The following is a 17,152-nucleotide window of genomic DNA, read 5'->3' as shown; positions in this document are numbered from 1 at the left end:
ACAGAAATATCTGCCTTTAAATAGAGACTAAAATATTCCTATATGAAAAGTTATATAATAATATAGAAGAACCTGGCATATGATTTAGTGCAAATGAGTCATAGGAATAACTACTTTGAGTCCAAACATGAATGAAAATTTAAAATGATAGCACTTTATTTTTGCCTGTACATTTCCACATATCTGTTGATTCGTTTGAAAATATTTGTATAAAATGCAAAATATTATCAGTGCTCTTCATACTGTCTCCTCTCTGTTAGAACGCCTTGTTCTGCTTCATGTCTGTACCATTTCCCCAATAGGTTGTACACTATTTGAAGGAGTTAGTTTTATGTGTTAGTTGCTAACTTGTGACACATGCTGTGTAATGCTTTACTCATGGTAGGTATTCAGTTAATATGAATGAGTGGAGGCACTTGTGATAAGCATATCATTGTGCTAAACTTGGTGTCAACCTATAGGAAACCTCTGTGCAGCAGTTCAGTGAATCAGGCTCCATCAGAAAGGACTTGGTGTGGGGCTTGGTTGGAATGAAAAGACTGCAAGATGTATTAAAACTTGGGTATATAGAATATAGTTATTTTGTAGTCTAGGCTTTGGAAGATATATAAGGACATTTTGACTGATTTTTAATTTTTGTTCTTATAGCCCTCTAGTCCCCTTCACAAGAAAAGATGATTTTTAATATGCAATATGAATGAAATATATTAATTGTAGAAAAATATATTAGCATAAAGAATATACAGAATGTTTATGATATGATGTATTTAGAGATAATTATGGTTCATATTTTGGTACATGGCCTTTGGGGTTTTTCCTACCTGTGTATGAACACACATACTATGTGTACTTTGTATAAAAATGGAGTCATAGTTTATGTACTGTTTTATAAATAGCTGTTTTCAGTTACATTTTAGGAATATCTTTTATAATAGTAGGTACATTTTTGATCACAGAAAGAACATAAGTGCCCACCCTCATCCCCTTTTATGAGAAAACCATTATTAATCGTTCTTTTAATATATATTTTAATATAGCTATATTCAGATTATTTTTATTGTATATTGAATGTCCACTCAGAAAGGTAAGGAATTTTGTGCACATCCACTCTTCTCTGTCCTTTTTTAAAATTATTATTTATTTTTCCCCCACCCTTTTTTCTTGTAATAAATTTGTAGGTTTTCTAGTAGACACCTTTATTACTTTAAATATTCTACTTTTCTGTCCTTATTTACCAACTTTAGATAATATCTGCTAGCTCCCTGTAATTAAAGATGAGAAAATAAGCATACCTTTTCCCTGGCTACCCTCTGGCCTTCTGATTTTTGTTAAATTACTATTACTTTTAATGGTACATTCAAATGATAGAATTCTATGCAACTATTAAGAGGAATATAGAGCTATATAAATTGATCTCGAGAGATCCACATTTTAGTGATAAAATCAGGTTACAAACAGTGTGATCTCACTATTTTGAAAAACTACATAGGTGAGCATAAATATGCACGTGGATGTTCATAGAGGCTATCTCTGAGAGTATGATATATAAGATTTTTCATGTATTTTCAACATTTTTATGTCATCTAAAGTCTTCATAGTGAGTACATGTTAATTTGTAGTTAGCAAAAGTTATTTATTTTTTTAGAATGAGGAATAGGAATTTAAAATTAATAGATTATTGCTATTTTGGGGGCCTTTTTCTTTTTAACTTCTTTCCTTCATTCACTGAATTTATTTTTTGTTTTTGTCAAAATAATATACATAGTTCAAGAAGTCAAATAGTATTTGACTACAGATAAGGCTTCTAATAAAAGGAACACTTCTCTGCTCTACCTTTCTCCAACTTAGTGGCTTTTTCCCCAGAGGAGTATCAGCTATATTGGTTGTTTCTCTTGGTGTTTACTCCAACCACAAAGACTTTCTATTAGGATAAATGACTTGACTTCCTATTATGGTAGATAAGGATTTAGCATATCTTTTTACATCCTTGTAACAATTTATTAAATTCTTAAAAAGTTTTATAACATTACTATGACAAATATTTACTGTTGAATAAGAACACAACTTTTATAGATCCCTTTATGTGAGTTCAGCTGGAATCTAGCTTTAGCCTGATTCTGCGAATAGCTCTGGAGCATGAAAGGCACTGTGCCTAGCAGAATAATAGCTCCCCAAAGATGTTCACATTATAATTCCCCGAACCTGTGAGTACATTAGGTTATATGGCAAATGGAGAATGAAGGTTGTAGTTGGAATTAAAAGTTGCTAATCAACCAGTCTCAAAGAGATTATTCTTGAGTATCTTGGCGGGCCCAATGTAATCACAAGAGTCCTTTAAAGAGGAAGAGGGAGGCAGAAGAGAACGTGAGAGACAGAGCTGTGACTATGGAAGAATGATCAGACAGAGGTTATGTTGTGGCTTTGAAGATGGAGGAAGGGGGCCATGAGCCAAGGAATGCTAGCAGCCTCTTGAAGCTGGAAAAGGCAAGAAAACAGACTCTCCTATTATGTCCAGAAGGGACCATAGACCTGCCGACTACTTGATTTCAGCCCAGTAAGACTCATGTTGGATTTCTTACCTCCACACCTGTAAGATAATAAATTTGTGTTGTCTTAAGCCAGTATATTTGTGATAATTTGTTACAGCAGCAATAAAAAACTAATACTGGCACCACTGAGTTGTCCCTCCTTGTGGCAAGGGAGCTGGCTTTTTGTCTCTCTGTATGAAATACTAACTACAATCTACCCCTAGGGGTTGGGGTGGATAACCTCCCAGCCAAGAGGGCACCAAGCTACTTAGAGTAATTATCATGAAAATGGTGCAACTGTCAGCCATCAGCAGCTAATACTACAGCTAGGCAGTGGGTATACTGGCCTAATAGGGTTCTCAGTGGGACATTAGTCTCCACTACAGTAAATCTAAGCCAGCACTGCATGTATAAAACAATAGTTATGCACTCTTGGGGGTGGAAGGGCAATAAATGTAGAACTGAAATATTTGGATTTGTAACAGAATCCTTGTATTGTTTCAAAACATATTAACCACATTTAAGTTGAATGCATATTAAAATTTAAGAGCAATCCCTAAATGAATTACTATTGGTTGTGAACAGATACATTTCAAACATACAAATAAGCAATGCAAAATCTAAATGAAGGGAGGAAAAGAAGCAGCACAGAGAAAGCAGAGTAAATAGGAAGTATAAAATAAGATGGTAAAAATAAATCCAAATAGTACACCTCAAAAGGTGAACTGAACAGAATTCACGATTTGATTTTATATCAACATCATTCTATTTAGAATGAAGTAGTGGGATTAGAGCTCTAGAAAAGAAAATGTTTATAAAACATCACCATTCAGTGAAGGAGTCTCCAAGCCTCAAGATGTAATAAAGCCTCTTAATTTTCTTTCTAATCTTCCTGTCCCTATCCCCAAGCTGGGACAGACTCAGTATCTACTGTTTTTTTTTTTTTTTTTAAATATATATATCTCGTGTTCTTTCTTGGATTACTTACATTTTTGGTTGAACTATTTTCCTGAGTAATTCTTGTAGGTATGGGAGATAAACTTGCCGAGTTCTTGTATGCTTAAAATATCTTTTGTTCTCATACAATTCAATATTGACAATATTTTCCCCTTAGAATTCTGAAGACGGTGCTCCATTGTATTCTTGTACCTGGTCTTGTATGATACCAGTCTGATTTTTTAACCTTTCTGTATAACTTTTTTCTTCGAAAACCTTGTAGATTTTTTTCTATTACCTTGGTGTTTTGAAATTTCGTAAATTTCTCTCTAAATGTGAGTTTTTCAAAACTGAATTAGAGAACTTTAAAAATGCAAGTTAGTGTCATTTTGCTGTATGTTCTTGTCATTACATAGAAGTTACATATAGCTAATATTTAAAATCCAAATCCAGTGGGAGAGTCTAAGCTCTCCCTAGATTGTGAGATTGAGAGCCCCCAAATAAGTGCTCAGTAAAGTATGATAGGAAAGAATTCAGAATCATGGAAATGAAACAAAATCTTTTTCTTTTATTATATTCAGCATTCTTTAGGTTCTTAAGATTCCTGTTCTTGCCTCAAGCAAATTATACTTTTTTAATAGACTTTATTTTTTAGAACAATTTTAGGTTTACGGAGAAATTCAGCAGATAGTATAGAGAGTTCTCATATCTCCCCCAGACTTACACACAGTTTCCTCTATTATTAACATCTTTCATTAACTTGGTACATTTGTTATAGTTATGAACCAGTACTGATACATTATTATTAACTAAAGTCTATACTTTATTCAGATTTTTTTAATCCAGGATCCCATCCAGGATACCATGTGACAGTTGTCATATCCTCTTAGACCCCTCTTGGTGTACAGCTTCTCAGACTTGTTTTGTTTTTGATGACCTTAACAGTTTTGAGGAAGACTGGTTAGGTATATTGTAGAATGCCCCTCTATTGGAATTTTTATGATGTATTTTTATGATTAGACTAGAGTTACGGGCTTTGAGGAAGAAGATCACAGAGGTAAAGGGCCATTTTTATCACATTACATCATGTCAAGGGTACATAATATTAACATGACTTACCATTGTTGACGTTGATGTTGAGCCTGATCACCTGGCTAAGCTAGTATTTGTTAGATTTCTCCACTGTAAAGTTAATCTTTCTCTCCACATTCCATTACTGGACTTTCAGAAGGAAGTTAGTATGTACAGCCCATGCTTAAGGAGAGAGAAATTATGCTACCCTTCCTTTAATATGGAGTATCTACATAAATTACTTGGAATTCTGCACAGGATATATGTGTTTTCTCTCCTATTAATTAATTTATTTAATCATTATATCAAGGACCTAAGGAGATTTATGCTTTGAGCTATAATCCAATACTACTTTATATTTTTGCTCTAATTTTTCCAACTTTGTCCGTTGGGAGCACTTCCTGTTGGCTCCTGTGTCCTTTTGACATACCCCCGCAATGTTTTTAGCAAGTTGTATTTTAATAATAATTTTGATTATTTATTCTCTGACATAGTATCTATCCTCTGCTTATGGAACACTGATTAGTTAGATGTTGGAGCGCCTAGGTTTTTTCCTGTATTAAGAGAGGAGGCATCCGAAAAATACAAAGGAAAGGACTTGCAGAAATGACCTACTCATTCCGCTGTAGATTAACCACGCCCTATAGATCTTTAAATGGCCTTCTGGAAACTCTTGCCACACCTAATGATCCATAAATAGATAGGACTGGTGGTTCACGACTTCCCCCTTACAGCCCCCACCTGAAACTCCCCCTCCCATCCTGAGTTAGAAAGTGCACATATACCTTCAGACAAAGGAATCACACGCCCCTTGCATGGAACAGTACTGGGGTATATAAGCTGTAAGAAATCTAACCAGAATGAGCTTGTGCCTTTTACCTCACACGCTCCGCCTGCCTAATAAACTCTCCTTTCTCTAACAAAGCTGTCTGAGTGTCCAAATTTCCTCCATTGGATGTTGCTTCCTACAACAGTATAACTTTTTAATATTTTCCATGGTTTTTTTTGCTTTGTATTATAGCCCATCAGTTTGGCCTTTTAGGCTGTAGGTATTTTTTTTTTTAATCAGCCTGTTAAAATATTTAGGTCAATATTATATTTATTCATTCATTTTCTAAGAACTCTTTTTGTATCTCTGGTTTTTTTTTTTTTAATTGCAATCTGTATTTTACTTATTGTGTTTTACTTTTCTTTGTGGGATTGGTTTTTCTCAAAGATCTGGCAACTCTTGGCTTTCAGTTTATATTTATGAATAGAAGGATTGCTTTGGTTAATGTAGATAGCTGGAGTGAATTTTCTTTGCAGTCCTGCAGGTCTGCTTTCCTGACAAATGGCTTCTTTGAAGAGGAGGACTAGGCACAGTTTCAGTGGGAGAGGTAGCAGCAGCTTCCTTGTAGATAGGTGGGGGTCAGGGAGTAGTAGGCAAGTGCACCTGGATGGGGGACTTAGTGGAGAGCTAAAGGGATTGAACCCATTTTCTATTTTCTAGTCCCTGTCCCTGCGAGAGTACCACTTCTGCTTTCTCAGATCTTTATACCTTCATTAGGGCCAATTTCTTCAAAGAACATTCTTGGACTTTTCCTGCCAGCGGGTCTGTTCAGGTGAGGGGAAAAAAGGGCCGCTTAATGTTTTAAGCAGCCACTAATGATGGCCTAGATCCATGATTTCATTTGGAGTTACAAGATAGTGATGTTCTAAGTTAATTATTTGTTCTTGAGCAAATAATTTAAAAAACTTGAATTCTTTTAGGAAAAAGAACATTTCCTGATCAACTATTTGGTTACTTTTTAGATACAGTTATAAGAAAGGCAGGATATGTAAATCTGGATGAAATGGGTAAAGTTTTCAAAAAGCACAATTCACTAAAATTTGCTCAAGAAGGTATAGAGACTCTAAATAAAAGCTGAAGATTCTTATAAATATTAAGTCAAATCCACAATTTAAAGCATCCCATAATGAAAACTCCTGACCCTGATGGCTTCGAAGGTGAATTCTTTCAGACATACTGAAATACTGTCTCACTCAAACTTTTCCAAAGAACAGAAACAGCAAAAACACTTCCAAACTTATTTTATGAGGTCATCATAACTTTAATACCAAAACCTAACAAGGACATTACAAGAGGAAAAATTAAAGTCTAATACCTCCTATGAACATGGACTCCAAAATTCTAGAAAAAGTGTTACAAATAGACCCAGCAATATGTAGAACTGGACAATATATCATGACCAACTGGCATTTATTTCAGGAATGCAAGATAGGCTTAACATATGAAAATAAGTCAATATATTTCACTTCAACAAAATAAAGGGAAAAATTACATGATCATTTCATCGGGAGCAGAAAAAGCATTTAATGAAATTAGACAATTATCATAAAAATATAGACTCAATAAACTACAAAGGGAACTTCCTCAGTGTGATAAAAGATATCTATAAAAAGTCTACATCATACTTAATGGTGAAATATTGAGCTCTGGAATGAAACCAGGAAGTGGATTTTAACCGCTTCTTAATCAACTTCATACAGGAGGCTCCAGCCAATGTGCTGTCAAACTTTTAGATTTTGCTAGTCTGATAGAGGAGAAATAGTTTCCTTGTGGAACTTAATTTGCATTTTATATTACTACCCAAGTTGAGCATCTTTTCATATGTTTAAGGACCATTTGCAATTTTTTTGACGTGTGTACATTTCTCATATTTCTATGGGAGCAGATAGCCTTTTCTCTAGTTTTAAACAGATACTTAAAGGAAATTAAACCTTTATCCATGATATAAGTTGCAAATACCTTTTCTTATTTACCATTTGTCTTTTTCCTCAGTTAATGGCATGCAGATTTTTTTTTTAAATTTTATGTGGTCAAATTTAGCAATATTTTCTTCTGGATTTTGAGTCCTAATAAGGAATTTTTTTTATACTTCTAAAATTATAGAAAAATTTGTATATGATCTCTTCTAGACATGTATGATTTAATTTTTTACTTTTAAATCTATTTGGAATTTATCAGATCCTGTCTATCTTTTCCTATATAGAACAAATTACCTCAGTACCATTTATTAAAGGTCCATCTTTCTTCAACTGTATTGAGATGCCACCTTTATTATATGTCAAATTAACATGCAGATTTGTTCATTTCTGTATATTCTGCTCATGTGCCAATGGAGACTTTATAGTATGTTTTTTTTTTAAATAAGCTTTACTTTTTTTCTGATGGAAATATAGGAAAATGCTTTATTATTTCAGTACAATGGGTCTCTCAAAGGAGCAACAGAATGTACATACTATAAAGTAAAAAATGATAAATTTAACTACATCAATATTTAGGAGTTTGGTGTCACAAAGTACACTACTGAAAAGGTTTTAATAAAAAGACATTTGACACATATGTAATATACAGATATTCTAAACTAGATAAAGAATTACAAATCAAATGTAAAAGACAAGACACAATTTATTAAATAGGAACCTGGTCAAAGTAAAAACATGAATACACAGAAGAGGAAGGCCTGATGGTCAAGGAACAGGAAAAGATAATTGACCTCACCAGCAACCATGGAAATGCAAGTTAAAACGACTATTTATGTCATATTTCTACTCAGCCAATTTTCAAAAAATTGAAAGTCTGAAAATAATAAAAATTGTTATTGGGGAAGAAGGGTGGAATTAGATTTCTTAACACTGATGGTAAGGATGAAAATTAGTACAAATTAGTACTCTATAGAGCGCATTCCCATATACCCCACACCCAGTTTCCTCTATTACTAACATCCTACTTTAGTATGGTACATTTGTTAGAATTAATGAACCATTACTGATATGTTATTATTAAGTAAAGTGAATACTTCATTTAGATCTCTTTAGTTTTTACCTAATATCCTTTTTTCATGCCAGGATCCTATCCAGGATCACACATTGAATTTAGTCATCATGTCTCCTTAGACTCTTCATGGTGTTACAGTTTCTCAGACTTTCCTTGTTTTTGATGAGCTTGACAGTTTTGAAGGGTACTGGTCAGCTCTATTTTAGAATGCCCCTCTATTGGGGCATTTATCTGTTTTGTTTATGATTAGCCTGGGGTTATGAACTTTTGGGAGGAAGACCACAGAGGTAAAGTGCCATTTTTATTACCGCATATCGAGGGCATATATTATTAACATGATCACTGTTGATGTTGACCTTGATTACTTGGCTGAGGTAGCATTTGTCAGATCTATTCACTGTTGTTACTCTCTTTCCCCCCTTGCTTTCCGTATTTGTCCTCTTTGGAAGGGAGTCACTATGCGCAGCCCACACTTAAGGAGTGTGAATTTAGGCTCTACTTCCTCGAGGGAGGAGTATTTACATACATTAAATGGAATAATGCACAGAAGTTTGTCTTATCCCCATTTATTAATTTTTTAATCACTATGTCAGTATGAATTTGTAGATCTTTACTACTTTGGGTTATCTAATGTTTTAATATTTATAGGACTAGCCCTCATCATTGTCAACCTTTTCTGGTGTTTCTCGGTTATTCTTGCTTGTTCTCCCTAAAGTACTTCATAATAACTCTAGGAAACAAAAAATCTGATATTTTTATTGGGAGCATTAATTGTATATACTACCTTCGAATTAATTGACATCCTTTAGGATGTTAGGTCTACCTATTCCCAAATACATGTCTTTCCATTATTTCAATTCTACTTTTGGTCTTTTAGAAGAGTTTCATCATTTTTCTCCTGTAAGTTTTGAACTTCTTGTTATGCCTAGCATTGTTATTTATTCTTTTTTAAAAGTATAATTTCTGTCATATCAATGCAATTTGGATCTTATGAGATGGAGTGTTGGAGAGTGCATTAGTCTTTCCCACTGGACCAGAAGTCCTGATCCATTTTTTTCCTTGCCCTTTTTTTTAATTGATACTTTTATTGTGGTATAATATACATGACATCGTAGTTATCATTTTAATCATTTGCAAATGTATGATTCAGAGGCATTAACTACACCCACAATGTTATATACCCATCACCACTGTCTATACCCAAAACTTTTTTATCATCCCCAACATAAACTCTGTACTCACTGAACAATAACTTCCCCTTCCCCTTCCCCGTCTTTCTCAACTTCTAGTAATCTCTATCCTGCTTTGTCTCTACGAATTTCTTATTCTACGTACATCATATAAGTGATATCATACAATATTTGTCCTGTTTCTTATTTCATTAAGCAAAAAGTTTTCAAGGTCCATTCATGTTGTATAGCATATATCAAAATTTCATTTCTTTTTATCGCTGAATAGTATTCCTTGGTCCATTTTTATCATAAAATATATTTATTTTTCTTTTACTTGGTGAAAAATAATGGCAGTTTCATCCAAATTCTTTTTTTTTTAATTTTTATTTATTTTTTCTTTGTTTTTCTTTTCTTTTTTTTTTTCATCCAAGTTCTTACCTGAACTTTTCTCTTTTTTGAGAATGTCACCTAACATTGTTGATTCTCAGTAAATATTGAGTGGGTCAATGTTTTGGTGTAATTAAAAAATTATTACAACGTAAAACAAGTGAAAAGTTAAGGATGAGGAGGCATCCAAGAAAAGGAGCTTTCCAGAATTAGGAATTTTCCAGTATGTATAATGTATCAGATAATTCAGAACCAAAAGAGAATGTCCTTTCTGTTTCTTTTGACTGTTAAACTCAAGGAACCTTACTATGTTTTTTGTAAGGGAAACAAGTATAGGAAAATGAAGCCTACTACTGATCACAATCCATTAAAATCGTCACACTATAAAACAAAGGGTAGTTGTAAGTATAAAGTACTATCTAAAAAATAGAACAAGAAGAAATGATTTAGCAATGTTAAGGCCTGTTATGGAGTGATATTGGTGCCTTGGTTTAATTTATCCTCAAGAATGCTTTTGGTTTGTTTAGCAAATATCTAAATATAATTTTTTTAAAAAGAGAGAGAGATGAGCTACCTCTTCTTAAATATATTGGTTTTGGGTGGTGGCAGGGGGTATTAACTTATTCAAGGATGGTTTTGTGTCAAGGGCAAGCAGCAAGTATACTAAGATTAGGGGAATTAATAAGCACCACACAATGTCACTAGGTAGCATGAGATACGTGCAAACCATTTTGGAGTTTCCTTTGTCCTTCATCGTAGATAGTGATTTCTCATTGTGCTTAGTGGTGATATTTTGTTTTTGGAGGGGAAGTTATGAGAGTGGGAATGTGCCGTTTGAGACCTAGTGAACTCCCATAAAGCTGCTTTTAGATGACTGGATCCGCTGTTTTAAATTTGCTCTATATGCCAAGATACTGATTAGACTGCCAGCTTTCAGCATCTCTAAGAATTCTAACTAAAAACTATTGTTTGCAAAAAGAGTTAGATACTTTAAAAGTATGTCCTGTAAAAAATAATAAAATTTGTTTTTCCTTATAAAAATAATGCATGTTCCCCCTTATCCACAAGGGATATCTTCTAAGACCCCCAGTAGACACTTGAAACTACAGATAGTACCGAACCCTATCTGTATATATTATGGTTTTTTTTCTATGTACGTACTTTTTCACTTAAAGGAAGCACTTTATGGCTTCTCTTTGGAATATCCGAATTGTCAGCATCACTACTCTTGTGTTTTGGGGCCATTAAGTAAAATTAGGGTTAGTTGAATACAAGTACTGCGATACCATGCAGTTGATCTGATAACAGAGATGGCTATTAAGTGACTAATGGGCGGGGAGTGTATACAGCATAGAGATGCTGGACAAAGGAATGATTTATGTCCCGGGTGAGACAGAGCAGGAGGGTACCAGATTTCATTATGCTACTTAGAACAGTGTGCAATTTAAAACATGGATTGTTTATTTCTGGAATTTTCCAGTTAATACTTTCAGAATATGGTTGACCATGGATAACTGAAACTATGGAAAGCAAAACAATGGATAAAGAGGGACTACTGTAATTGTAAATTTAGAAATGGAGAAAAGTATAATGAAAACAAATCCATAATATTATTTCTCAGAAATAAGATAATCACTATTAAATTGTCTTTACATACGTATAAGATTATTTATTACAGCATTGTTTATAATACTAGAAGCTTGGAAACAACCCGCGTCTATTAATCAGTGACTAATTAAATAAATTTGATATAGTCACACAGTGGAATACTATTTAGCTATAAAAATGCTTTATGTACTGAAATAAAAAATCAGCAGGCTTCATTATTAAATCTGAAAAGCAAGGTAAAGAGCAGTTGAATGCTACCTTTTCTGAAAGGAGTGGAGATATATAATATATTCATATTGTTTTGGATGTATTAGGAAAAGGAAAAGATAGATTAGAAGTAAGTAAATGTGGTTGTATGGGGTGGGGGAGGAAATGAAGTTAAAGACTTTACATTGAGAGTGAGACTTTTCAATATCCACACTTTTATTTTGATTTTTGAATCATGTGAATATATAACCTGTTTTTAAAAAGTTAAGCCCAGCTCAGTCGTTGGGCTCCTCAGCAGTAGTTGTCCCTTTGGCCCTTTTACGTCTTAATTTCCAGGACTTAAATTCCCTGCCATGTCCTCTGAAGAAGGGAAGCTCTTCGTTAGAGGCCTCAACTTCAACACTGATGAGCAGGCTCTGGAAGATCACTTCAGCAGCTTCGGGCCTGGTGGTCGTTGTCAAGGGCCGGAAGACTCGGCAATCCTGGGGTTTTGGCTTCATCACCTTCACCAATCCAGAACATGCCTCAGATGTCATGAGAACCATAAATGGAGAGTTTCTGGATATCGCCAGATCCATGTGGACCATGTGGGCAAATTGGCCTGGAAAACTAGAGGGGAGTGCCTTTGGGGGGACCCATGGGCATGGCCGCAGCTGCTCTAGAGGTGGTGGGGACCAGGAATATGGGAGTGGCAGGTATGACAGTTGACCTGGAGGATATGGGTATGAATGTGGAAAGTCCAGAGACTATGGCTACAGAAGCCAGGGTGGTTATGACCACTACTCAGGAGGAAATTAGAGACAATTATGGCAACTGAGATGAGGCATGTGCACCTAATATATGCAAGGATATAAAACTTCTGATCCAAGATCATCCTTCCAAATGGCTGTATTTATAAAGATTTTTGGCGCTGCACTGAAACATCTGTTTCAGTATATCGACTTCTATTTTTGAATCGAGCTCCCAAGGTAGCTTGTTAAAGACCTTTCAGAAAGCTCCATGTGTTTTTAAATTTTTTTCTCCCATTTAAAGAAAAATTCTGGGACGTTTTATAAATTCTGGGTATTTTTCCTTTTACCATTTTTTTAGTTTGGGCTATTAGGATTGATTCTGCCCCCCCCCAAATGTTTAATTAGACTGATCTTTTTCAAGAAATAACGTGTATCTAAGAGGCATTTTATTTTAGGTGAGGCAACCCTTGGTTGACCTCACAGATTGCAAGGACTTTGTCAGCTTGCAATCCTTTATTTTTTTTTTTTTTAATTTTTTACACCTACAGCACCTGGTCTTCCTAGATAGTTTCCCATCCAAGTACTAACCAGGCCCGGCCTTGCTTAGCTTCCAAGATCAGACAAGATCGGGCTTGTTCAGGGTGATATGGCTGTAGACTTTTATGAGGCATTTTAAATACCCATATACAATGTCATGGTTAGGAAGCAATTTCCAAATGTAACTACAAGAATCAAGATGATTACTTAGAGATGTATTTTTACTAAAGATCACTATGATGATAATATAGAAGTTTCTTAAAAATATTTGTAATTGTCATTTTTTTAATACTGGAAGAAAAAATATTCTCTTGTGTCTCATAGCGTTTAGGATGTTCTTCATGGAACTGAGTAAAAAGATGAAACCTGTTAACGAAAAGATTAATTTAAAAAATAAATTAATAAAAAGAGTGAATTAAAAAAGATTAATTAATTTAAACAAACAAACAAACAAATAAATAAATAAAAGTTAAGCCCATGAATACTGTGGAGCTGAAATATAGCTGCACATTTACTGTTCATATTGAGGAAAGGAACATAATTCTTCATCAGAAGTATAATAATTGATTACAGCTAACATTGGAAATTTTAAAGTATTCATCTTTTTGAATACCTTGAATGCCTTCATTTTTAACAAAGACTGGTGATAGAGTTCAGGGCACACTACCCCAAAATATGGCACTTTGGCATGTTGAATATTTTAAGCTGAAGGAGTATGAAAACAGCAGAAGCAGGAAGGTTATTGTGACCTTTCTCCTACCCTTCTCCCCTGAAACAAGTCATAAAATCCTCTTGTGAGAAGTGCCCTCCCTATTACCAGAGGGAAGGAGCATTTTACCTCTGAAGATAATCCTAATGAATAGGCCTTGCTTGGTTTCCCCCAGTTTTCTACACTTACCTCCATACCCCCTTGATCCTCAAACCCAGAATAAAAATACTCAGGTCTGTTTCTTTGGATCTTTATTTCCTTGTGAAGGTTCCTTCTCATGTAAAATTTATATTAAATAAATTTGCATGCTTTTCTCCTGTTAATCTGTCTTTCAGACCAAGCCAGAGACCTTAAGAGGATTGAGGAAAACATTTTCCTTCCCTACAATGGAGAGTTTCTGGTTTATGATATCTGAGAAACAGATTGTTACTTGTTCATTTTTAGGTTGAGAGGAATATAGGTAATTTTGTTTTCTGTAAAGCAAGAGTCAATTAGGAGTTTAGATGAAACTGTGATAGACTTTTTGGTAATAGATTCTTTTTTAAAAGAGAAACTGATGTAGTAAAGTCAGGATTTAGCTGCCTGCTGGTAGTAATTTAATTTGTAATCTCTCACCCCTAGTCAGGGATGCTTGAGAACATATTATGTGAGAATATTATGTAAATATTCAGTAAAACCTCAGGAAAACGGCACATGGATATCAAGTTTTCTGGAGAGTCTGAAAAGATTTAGAAAAATCAAGGCGCTTAAAACTGTAGAAACAGAATTTGTATAGCTAGAGACGCATATCAAATCACAACGACATCAAAAACCCTGTCAGTTTTGGTTATTTATTGACTGAGAAGAAGTGACAAAAAAATCGAAAGTGCTTTTAATTTGGGAATGAATTGACCCAACCTGGGGGACAGGGGAGGAGAATGGGGGTAACCAAGTCTTGAAGAACTGCAAGAGAGGGGTAGCTGCAGGAGTAGAAATAAAAGGAAACTACAAATATCCAGATAAATCTGCAAATTTGCTGTTTATATGAGTCAGGTTATAAAATGAAAATTGGTGTTTTGGATAAAGTACTGGAAGAACTGCAAGATCCTAAATTGATGAAAATTCTGTTTTCAGCATTCTGGGTTTAACGAAGGAGAAAGCAGAACTGGGAGATTTTTAAAAAAGTTGGGAAGTGGTAACTGACCTCAAAACTCTCTTATAATTCTAAAACCAATTGTAGAGTTACTTCTTAGACTATATACTCATAGTAAAATGGAGTGTCACTTCTGTTTCATTAGTGAGAAATTATATCATGAAAACTGATTAGCTATATGCGATTGAAAAATTTGTACATATTGGAGTAAAGCAGTGGTTCTCAAAATGTGGATCCTTGCCTCAGTATAATGCTTTTGAAATGAATCACTGTGTGTGTTACTAGTTTGGTCATTGTTGTTGCCAAGTAGTATTCCATTGTATGAACATACCTACAGTTTATCTATTTACCTGTTGATAGACACAGAATATTTCTGGCTTTAATGTTAAAGCTGCTATGGACATTTGTGCACAGTTCCTTGTATGGATATATTTTCATTTATCTTAGGTAAACATCTAGCAGTGAAATATCTGGGTTGTATGGTAGGTTAAGTTTAACTCTATAAGAAACACAGTTTTCCAAAGTGGCTGTACCATCTTGCATTCCTACCAGCAATGCATGAGCATTCCTGTTGTGCTGCATCCTTGCTAACATCTCAAATTATCGGGTGTTTGAATTTTAGACATTCTAGTGAGGGTATAGTAGTATCTTACTGTGGTTTTAATTTGTGTTTCTCTGATGACTTATGATTTTGAGCATCTTTCATATCACGCCTGTTTTTTAAAAATTTGTAAAATACTAAACTCAAAGACCCTAGCCCAGCAGTCCCTAACCTTTTTGGCACCAGGGACCGGTACTCCTATGAGAATCTAATGCTTGATGATCTAAGGTGGAGCTGAGGTGGTGATCTGAGGTGGAGCTGAGGTGGAGCTGCTGCAAATACAGATGAAGCTTTACTCACTTGCCTGCCGCTCACCTGCTTTGTGGCCTGGTTCCTAACAGGCCATGGACCAGTACCGGTCTGTGGCCTAGAGGTTGGGTACCCCTTCCCTAGCCTGTACTTGTGGAGTCATCTGATTCTAAAATTCTTAGGATGAAAAACAGCACAGCCATTTCACATTGGTATAAATCTCTACAAGTACCCAACATGGTACTTTTGATAAACATTGGCTGAGTTACAGTCTAATGAAGTGCTTAAAGGTAACAGTTACTGTAAATAAGGGTAGGAGGGGTTTTTCAGAAGGTGATGTATCTGATTTAACTAGAATATTTCAATATATCTGATTTTATTAGAATATTTTAATATATCTGAAGCTCTTTGGGGGCAAATAGTGTTTAAGATTATTTTTAAATAAAATGTTCAGAATAATGACAGTGTCCTTGAAAATAGAAGACTAGGAAAAGACTTCTCATGTAAAGCATTTCTTTAAAAATACAGGGCATGCTTGTTCCTGGACAGTTAGTAAATCCGAGTCCTCTTTCAGCTCTGGTCAATCCCTGCTATTTATTTATAATTTCAAAAGTTTTATTTTAAATTATAGTTGACATACAATATTATATTAGTTTCCAGTGTACAACACAGTGAATCAACATTTATATACCTTACAAAGTGATCACCACAAGAAGTCTAGTTCGCATCTGTCACTGTACATAGTCATGATATTATTGATTCTATTTCTTACTCTGCGCCTTACATCCCTGTGACTTATTCTATAATAGGCAGTTTGTAGTTTTTAATCCCCTTCACCTTCTTCACTCACTATTGTGAACTGCCCCACAACTATTAGGTAGTTTTTTTAAAACGTGATTAGATTACTTAGATTTAACAATACTGTTTTGGAGGAAAAAGAATATCCTTGTTAGTACTGACAGTGAGATATTTTCCTTTTTACTTTAAGATAATTAAGTGAAATGAACGTGTTGATGTCTAGCTGTGACAGTCAAAGATGCGTGAATTTTTCCCCTAACATTTTATTATGAAAAATTTTCAAACGTACAGAAAAGTTGAAAGAATGCTACAATGAAGATTCATATACCTACCACCTACATTCTATAATTAACATTTTACTGTATTTGTTTTATCTTATACTATCCACCTATCTATTGATTGATCCATCATTTTTTACATATTTCAAAATAAACGACAGACACCAGTTAAATTCTTTGTAAGGATAGAGTCTCTAGGTATACATGTGCACTGCTGCGTAAACATGTCTGTTTTCTGGAAATAAGAGACACCAATGTATTTCCTAGAATAAATACCTCTAGATATCTGCCTTTATTTTATTTTTTAAAATTAATTAATTTCTTTTTATGGTGACATTGGTTAACGAAATCCAATAAGTTTCAGCTGTACATTTTAACAGTAAGGCAT

At 34.4% G+C, this 17,152-nt stretch overlaps 2 pseudogenes; one reads left to right on the top strand and one right to left on the bottom strand.

Annotated features, from left to right (window-relative positions):
• The first annotated feature begins 11,627 nt into the window (after positions 1-11,627).
• LOC111731581 lies at positions 11,628-12,904 on the top strand (annotated as a pseudogene).
• Positions 12,905-12,999: 95 nt separating this feature from the next.
• LOC111731599 lies at positions 13,000-13,118 on the bottom strand (annotated as a pseudogene).
• Between the last annotated feature and the right edge of the window lie 4,034 nt (positions 13,119-17,152).

Source organism: Pteropus vampyrus, unplaced genomic scaffold (assembly GCF_000151845.1).
Source record: "Pteropus vampyrus isolate Shadow unplaced genomic scaffold, Pvam_2.0 Scaffold387, whole genome shotgun sequence".
Lineage (NCBI taxonomy): Eukaryota > Metazoa > Chordata > Mammalia > Chiroptera > Pteropodidae > Pteropus > Pteropus vampyrus.
Note: the sequence above shows the minus strand (reverse complement) of the source record. Positions and strands in the feature narration are given on the sequence as shown.